This window comes from Saccopteryx leptura, chromosome X, assembly GCF_036850995.1.
Source record: "Saccopteryx leptura isolate mSacLep1 chromosome X, mSacLep1_pri_phased_curated, whole genome shotgun sequence".
NCBI lineage: Eukaryota > Metazoa > Chordata > Mammalia > Chiroptera > Emballonuridae > Saccopteryx > Saccopteryx leptura.
This window is the reverse complement of record NC_089516.1, coordinates 11274828-11284233: the sequence shown is the minus strand read 5'-3', so window position 1 is coordinate 11284233 and position 9406 is coordinate 11274828.

The window sequence follows — 9406 nt, the reverse complement described above, 5'->3', positions numbered from 1 at the left end:
GCACTTGCCCTTTGGCCTCTGACCCCTTGACACAATCTGTGACCCATACCGAATGGGACTGCGGTCGCTGTCTATTCTGTGTATGTACTGGCAGCTTCATTTGTCAGGTTCCTTCTAAAGGAAGTCCATTTGAGGTTATCTCTGTGGGAGAGAATATATGTTTTTTATTACCTGTTGGATACACCATCAGGAAGTAAGCAAACTTAGGAGAGATAATTTTCATTTTCTTTTTTTTTTTTATTTATTCATTTTAGTGAGGGGGGGAGAGAGAGAGAGAGAGAGAGAGAGAGAGAGAAGGGGGAGGAACAGGAAGCATCAACTCCCATATGTGCCTTGACCAGGCAAGACAGGGTTTTGAACCGGCAACCTCAGTGTTTCCAGGTTGACGCTTTATCCACTGAGCCACCACAGGTCAGGCGAGAGATAATTTTCAGATACGTGTTATTTTAGATCAGTAAAGCCTTGTATCTTTTACTGTATGTAGTTGTGGCTAGGCTATTTGATAAAATAACTACTACAATAACACATGTAGGAATCAGAAAAAAGAGACCATCAGAGTTGAGGGATATAAAGAGCCTACAAGTGACTTATACAATATACTTTTCAATCATTCAATTATTGGATTAGCAACAGGATATGGAAGGGTGACTTATGTGTGGTTGGTGCTGGTAAACAAGTGAATATCAAACTAAGCACTAGAAGAAAGTAGTTTTAATCCTAGCTCTTTTAAAAAAAACAACTATCATATTTCCCCAAGTATAAGACAATCCCATGTATAGGATGCACCTTAATTTTGGGTCCCAAAACTTGAAAAAAGATGTATTACATAAAGTTATTGAACTCAAATTTTATTCATCATAAAATTCATACAGCTCCTCATCACTGTCAAAACTCCCATCCATTAGCTTGTCCTCATCTGTGTCTGATGATAAATCACTGTCTTTAACAATGAGTACAAAAACAAGCATGAAAAAGCAGGAAATGCAAGTAAAAAAAACCTACAACCACTGTATAAGACGCACCCAGATTTTAGAACCCAAATTTTTCGGAAAAAAGTTCTTCTAATACAGCAGTTCTCAACCTGTGGGTCATGACCCTGGTGGGGATTGAACGACCAAAACACAGGGGTTGCCTAAAGCCATCGGAAAATACATATTTCCGATGGGTTTAGCCTCTGAGAAGCTGTGCTATCGTCTGCAGCAGCGCTATTCAGCTTGAACGCACGCCGTTATGGACGTGTGTTCCAAACTGAATGCCTGCGGTCATGTGCAGACGTGATTGCATCATCCATCCGGGGCCTAAGGGGCGGGGGAAGCGGGGGGGGGGGGGACGCTCCACAGTCCATAGCAGCTCATTACGTGTGTCCGGCGCTTGCTGACGTCATCAGTGGGCGGGTGCAGCAAGCGCCGCAGGACAGAAGCCTAGGAGGTGGAGAGGCAAGAGGCAGAGAGCCAAGAGAGCCTGCGAGACAGCCTGCTGGTGTAAAAAAGGTTAATAATGTAAAAACAGTACACACACCATACACACAATACTGTGTAAGTGTAAGGTGCTTTGTGTGTAATCACTACACAGTACACAAAGCAGCTTACACTTACACAAAGCACCATACATTTACACAGTGTGAACTGCATCGGTCTTATACTATAAGAGACCACTATAAGATGTAGTTCACACTGTTCCCCAATGTATAATTATCTCCCATATCTCCCACTATTTTCCCATATTCTGAATGAGGAAACTGCTGAAATCAGCGGTTTCCGGCATTGAATCCGCCTCCTATTGATTTCATTGGGAATGCGGCAGATTTTGTGGAAGAGAGCTCCCGAGAATCTCGGGTTACCACACAATCCGCTGCAGCCTCCTTTTGATTTCAATAAGAGGTGGAGAAATGACAGTTTCCGACACATTTCTTCCTCTCCTATTCAAGTCAATGGGAGGCTGCAGCAGATTCCGCTCAAATATAGAGCATGTTGCTTAATTTTTTCCACGCTAGAACTTTCCCTAGAGCAGAAAAATTCCAAAGGTGGAATCTGCCCCCCCCAATAGACTTCTATAGGAGGCAGATCTTTTACACTGCAGAATCCACACAGCAGATTCCTCAGTGTGAGGCCTCTTTCAGTCTATTGGGGGTGGCGGATTCCACCTTTGGAATTTTTCTGCTCTAGGAAAAGTTCTAGCGTGGAAAAAATAAAGCAACATGCTCTATATTTGAGTGGAATCTGCTGCGGCCTCCCATTGACTTGAATAGCAGAAGAAGAAATGTGTCGGAACTGCATTTCTGTTGCACAGGGGATCTCTCTTCTGCGTAATCCACGGGTCTCCCATTAAAGTAAATGAGATGTGGATTCTACCGCAGAAACCACTGCTTTATAGTGTGAAAGAGCCCTGAAAGATACCATGCTGTGCAGAAACTGCAATGTATCCTATGACGTAGTTCACACTGTTCTATATAGAAAACTTGCCACTAATCTGGAAAAAACAGATCCATTAGTAAGCAGCTATTTACGGAATGGTAGCCCCAATACACTAGGTAAGGAGGTCCATTAGTAATAAATATTTCTCAATATATAATTAAATATTGTTTTTGTGATTAATCACTATGTTTAAATTATGTTTGATTTATAGCAATGAGAATACATAATGCATATCAGGTATTTACATTCCAAATCATAACTCTAGCAAAATTACAGTTATGAATTAGCCACCAAAACTACTTTTTGGTTTGGGGTCACTGCAACATGAGGAACTGTATTGCGGGGTCATGGCATTAGAAAGGTTGAGAGCCACTGTTCTAATATATGGAGAAATACAGTAGTTGTATAACATTTAGTAAATCATTTAACTTCTCTGTATTAATGTAACAGACAACCCGCAAATCTCAATCATTTAAAATGATCTAAGCTTATTTCTCACACAACAGTTCAACATGTATTCCTAGTTCTGACTGTCTTGGACAACTCTCCTCTAAGTGGTGACTTAGACTTCTTCCATATTGTAGCTTTGCTGTCCTCTACATCTTTGGAGTAATCTTCATTCAGCCAATCAATGAGGAAAGAGAATGTGGGGCTTGTATATTGGAGTATTTTATGGGTCAGTTTATGCAGTGGTACACATTACTTTTACCCACATTATTGGACAGGGTCTGTCACATGTTCACATCTAACTACAAGGGATCTTAGGAAATGTAGTCTTGCTGTATGCCAAAAAGGAAAAGAGACACAGTTTGGTAAATAATTGGCCAGTCTCTGCCATACTGTCTGGGTTCTGGGTTTCCTTAACTAAAATGATGCAAATAATACCCGCCCTTCCTTATTCATAGTTATTATGAAGATCAAAGGAGATTATCTATGTGAAAATGCCTTGAAAACTGCTATAAATCAACATATACAGGAAGAGAATCAGTATTGGTTGGCTTACCTATCTTTGAATGTTAATTTTAGAAGTGAAAAAAAGGTATTTTTCTTTGGTAGGACTCCTTATAGTTGGTCCTAGTATATACCAAGTGTAAGTATACTTAACGGGATAATATAAGATTTTTTCATATGGGATGAAAACTGAGATTATAAATGGACCTTTAGCATTTCAGAATTTGAATGCCTTGAAAGAAGTATATTAGGATGAAATTAAGGGAAAGTACCATTTTGCATTCAAGCCTAATTTCTTGCCAGGTTGCCTAATATGCTTATTACCACCAGACAATAAAACCTATCCCAGATTTAATAATAGGTAATAAGTTCTATTATCTTTAGAATTTCTTTCTGTACTGGTTATTGGAAATGGGATATCTATTATGAATGTTGTGTATGACATCTAATTATTTACATGCAAACATACACATACATATATAGCAGTGGTAGTCAATCTGGTCCCTACTGCCCACTACTGGGCATTCCAGCTTTCATGGTGGGTGGTAGCGGAGCAATCAAAGTATAAATAAAAAGATAGATTTAACTATAGTAAGTTGTTTTATAAAGATTTATTCTGCCAAACTTAGCGAAAATCTGACATAAAGTACTTGGTAAATAATAATTATTATTATTATATATGCTTTAACTTGCTGTAACTCTGCTTTATAAATTTTATAAAGTAAAGTGACTTCCCTACTTTATAAATCACCATTGCTGTGGAACCAGTAGGCGGTTAGAAAATTTTACTACTAACAGAGATACAAAAGTGGGCGGTAGGTATAAAAAGGTTGACTACCCCTGCTTTAAAATGCTTCCACACGGTGCAACACATCAATGATTTCTTGAACACTGATCACTCTTTAGATTCATTATGTTTTGACCTGAAGCTAGTAGCAGTCATCTGGGGAGGGCTGTTATCTAAGCAAACATCACTCAGCCAATTGTGACTGAGGCATTGGATCATGCTGAACCGCAAGATTTCTTTTAGGGATGAAAGAAAATAATAAGAATCATAATACCAAGGGACATACTTAGAGACCCAGCTTAGTTTTCTGAAAAGAGAAAAAGAAAGACATTTGTGTGAAATGCTGGGACCTCAGGGTAGTTCACCAGAGCACACTAAGCCCTAGGAATAATGTGTAATTTATCTTAGAGCAGACCAAATTCACAGCTTAAAATTTCAAAGCAAAGATAGCTCTATTCTCAATATGTATAAAATAAATGAATGTGAACATGACCTAAAGGAAATTAGACTGCACAGAATCATACATGCTGGTGCACTCTGGTATTAACTTGAAAATAGAGAGCCTTGGGTTTTGTGGAGGAAAATGTGAGGTGGGATGTAAAATGAAGCAAAGAAAGAGATGCCCTTGGAAATACGAATTACTATGAAATGAAAGCAGCATATAATTAAATAAGAGCCTTCTACTGATAGACTATCCCTCACATCTGGGTATCTTGGCTGTCTTATCAGGAATAAAGTAGGTCAGGGAATTATACTAAAGCAGAATCCTCTCAGATGGACAAGCTTTGGAAGAATTAAAAACAGTTTCTTCCTTTTTCTAGTGGCTCTTAACGGGCATTACTTTTTAAAAAATCTCTGTCTGCCAGCCATTTCCCAGCTTTGTATATTTGCTTGGATTTCATTCTGGTCTGTATTCTACTCATCCTATGTGTCTCACAAATCCATGCCCAAATTGATGGCCAAACCAAACACTCTAAAACTGCCAGAGTCCTGAAGCAGATGGGCATCAGTATCTTCTCAGTTTGGTGATAAAACCAGGTTGAAAGTGAAGAGGAGACAGTTTTGCTCCCAAAAGGATTTGAGTATTGAAATGTTATACTTGGAACAAAAGTTTCCCCCTTTCCAGGACAATACATGTGGGTATTTCCAGGTACTGCGAAGAGGAAGACGGGAATATACAGGCAATGTGAGAGAGTGGGAAAGAACTGGGATTCAGGGGTTTAGGAAACCTGAAATCTCACAATGTTGTCGCACACTGATTCTAGGACCTTGGAAAGTGGTTGATCCCTCTGAGCCTCAACTTTCCCTTTGGTATAGTAATAATAATAATAATATAATGATGATGATGATGAACAATTTTGAGGTGGGCAGTGTAGTGGGCAAGTACACACATTCCCAGAGAAAAATTACCAGGGTTCAAATTCTGACTCTGCTGTTATTACCTGTAATATTCTGTGCCTAGGTTTCTTTTTTTTTTTTTTTCCTGATTTTATATCTAGCTGAAGCTTGAACTATATTGTTGGTTGCAGAATATCCCATTTCACTTTTTAAAAACTTAATAAACTTTATTTTTTTGTGAAGTTTTAGGTTCATAGCAAAATTGAGCAAAACATTCAGATTTCCCATCCACCAGCTGGCCCCACACGCATTTGGCCTCTCCCACTATCAGCGTCCTCACCAGAGTGGGGCATTTGTTACAATTGATGAACCTGTACTGGGTTCTCTTGGTGTTGTACTACAGCCTTGATCAAATGTAATGACATGTATCCACCATTGTGGTATGACATAGAATACCTTTGCTGTCCTAAAAATCCTCTGTGTTTCACCTATTTGTCCTTTCCTGCCCCTACCCCCGGAAACCACTGATATTTTTATTTTCTCCATAGTTTTGCATTTTCCAGAAGTTATATATTTGGAATTCTTCAGAATGTAGCCTTTTCAAATTGGCTTCTGTTGCTTACTAATATGCATTAACTTTCCTCCCTCTCTTTCCACGGCTTGATAGTTCATTTCTTCTTTAGCTCTGAATATTATTCCGTTGTCTAGATGGACCACAGTTTATCCATTCACCTTCTGAAGGACGTTCTGGTTGCTTCCAAATGTTGGCAATTATGAATAAAGTTGCCATAAACATCTATGTGCAGGTTTTTGACTATTAGGTTCCAATTTATTTGGGTAAATACCAAGGAACATAATTGCTGGATAATACGATAAGGGCATTTTTAGTTTGTTTTCTTTTAACAGTTTTTTTGAGTGTGAGTTTTGGTAGATTGTGTCTTTTTGGTCCATTTTATCCATGTTATCAGATTGCTAGACATAGAGTTGTCCATAATATTTCTTTATCTTCCTTTTGATATCCATGAGAGCTTCAGTGATGTTCCTTCTTTCATTTCTGATACTGATAACTTGTGTGTACTTTTTTTAAAATTTAATTTTTAATTAGTTAGTCTGGCTTATTGATTTTATTGCTTTTTAAAGAAACAACTTTTGGCCTGACCAGGCGGTGATGCAGTGGGTGGAGCGTTGACCTGGGACACTGAGGATCCAGGTTTGAAACCTTGAGGTCACATGCTTGATCACGGGCTCATCTGGCTTGAGTTCAGGCTCACCAGCTTGAGTTCAGGATGTCTGGCTTGAGTGTGGGATCATAGACATGACCTCATGGTTGCTTGCTTAAGCTCAAAGGTCACTGGCTTGAGCAAGGGGTCGCTTGCTCAGCTGGAGTCCCCCGGTCAAGGCACATATGAGAAAGCATTCAGTGAACAACTAAGATGCCGCACTAACAACTTGATGCTTCTCATCTCTCTTCCTGTCTGTCTGTCCGTCTGTCCCTGTCTGTCTCTCTGTCTCTTGCTAAAAAAGAAAAAAGAGAAACAACTCTTGGTTTTGTTGACTATTCACTATTGATTTCTTGTTTTCAATTTCATTGATTTTGTCTTATCAAGTCTTTATTTCTTCACTTTTGAAGAATAATTTCATAGGGTACAGAGTTCTAGGTTAGTGTGATTTTTTTCTCTTGACACTCTAAATATTTCACTTCACTCTCTTTTTGCTTGCATGATTTATAAGAAGTCAGATATAATTCTTGTTTTTGCTTCTTTATTGGTAAGATGCTTTATCTGGCTTCTTTCAAGATTTTTCTTTATCTTTGATTTTCTGCAGTTTGAAACTAATAAATCTAAGGTATAATTTTTTGGCATTTATTTCACTTGGTGTTCTCTGAGATTTCTGGATATGTGCTTTGGTGTCTGACATGTGCCTCAGTTAACCCATCTGTGAAGTGGGAATTATAACAGATACTTCATGAAGTAATTGTGGGAACTAAGATGAATTCGATGCATGACAAGCATTTAAGAGATTACCTGGAATGTAGTTAGTACTACATAAGTGTTAGCTAATGTTAATAACACTTGCTAAGCAACAGTCTAAGTACTTTTCATACAGGATCTCATTTCTTCCTCACAACAATCCTATCCTTAGGAGGTATCTATTATTATCCCCACTTTACAGATGGGGAAATTGAGGCTTAAAGAGATTAAGAGTTTCATCTATGATCACTCAGCTAGTTAAGTGGAGTTCTGAAACTCCAATTCTATGAAACTGCCAAGACCATGCATTAAATCACCAAGGAATGGCGCCTCAGAAAGAGGGTAGATTCTAGTTCATCTCCCTGATCTTTTCCAGAACTCCCTTTCTCATCAGGTTGTTTTGAGGATTGAATGAACTACTGTATGTAAAACATCTTTCAAAGTGCTTTGTAAGTGGCATATTGAGGGATAAGAAAATGATTATTGCTGGATAATAAAAATGATTTTAATTTAAAAATTTCCCTAGTAGCTATAATATTGGAAAGAGTTGTGAAATGCCTTGATGTAGAGGTCCCCAAGTTGTCCAGGCAGGAGGGCACATGCTAGGAAACTGTTGATGTGAGTCTTGGCTGGAAGAAGTCACACCAGTTTACAAAGTGCTCACTCCTTATGCTGCACAGAAGCCCTCCTGGACAAGAAGCTGAGATGACTTCAATATGTGGTGGCTTTGTTTCTAATTCTGGCAATCATAAGAGAATTGGGTCACTCTTGGGCATTGTAGCAGGGCTTTTATTTATAATCAGTCTCATTAAGAGGAAGGATTAAGTTGGAGGGAATATTCCCCACATGGTTGGTCCTGATTAGAGAGGAAGCAGATGGCCTTTAAGCTGGACATCAGCCATGCCAGACAATGTTAGGACTGCCTGCTTTCTGAGCTTCTCAGAGTGAAAGGGCTGCCACCGTGATGTGACTTGGATGTGATGTTTCTTAGAGCAGGGTAAAGGGATAGATGGCTGTTAGAATCAGAGGTGACAGCTGCTTTGGGAGCTAGATCTATGGGGCATAGTAAAGGGGGAAAATTCCTGTATCTTACATTTTAGTGGTGTGTGAGTGTGTGTGTGTGTGTGCGTGCGCATGTTTATAATTCTGTTAATGCTACTCCAATTTCTTCTGAAGAAATAGATTAAATATATCAATTCTACTCCTTTTCTTTGGCTGCCTAAGTAATTCTACCTCCAAAAATGCAAATTATCATCTTAAAGCCCCTTGCTAGCCTCCTCCAATAGTCTCTGCTTATCACATATCACATTCTACAGTGCCATTGTTTTGGTTTTCATATCTTTCCCATCCATCAAAACATGTCAATGGAGGGAATGTTTAGTGCCTGGCAGTGTGTTTTGATCTGAAGATATACTACAAAGAAGAATGATATAAAGTCCTGCCATCAGAGGGCTGAAAGCACTGACGGGGATCAGGGTGTTTTAACAAATCAGTATAATTCTATGTAATGGGCTATGAGAAAAATGTCTTAGTTTCGGTTTCTCTCAAAACAGGCTGTACAATAAGGAACTGAGTGCCAGTCGTTTATTTGGGAAGTGATTCCAGGAAACACTGATAGAAAAGATCAAGGAACTGAGGTAGAGAATGGAAGAAGGCAGATCTGGGGCACACTTTTAATCTAGTTATTACTATAGACAACTGGGGTTCACCCTCCCTGGTGTTAAGCCTAATCTGGAGGGACCCGAAACATTGAAGACATGAACAAAGTCCGTCGATTACACATCAAAGCTTTATTGTCTAGCTTGGCCAAGCAGCGGCAACTCCAACAGAGGTCTGAGGGAGAGCGCGCTGGCCCTTTGTTCTACTTAGTTTTTATAGTTTTGTAAGTGGGAAGTACAGAAGCAAAAATTACACTTAGGAGCCCCTTACCACTATTGGTTATAGTC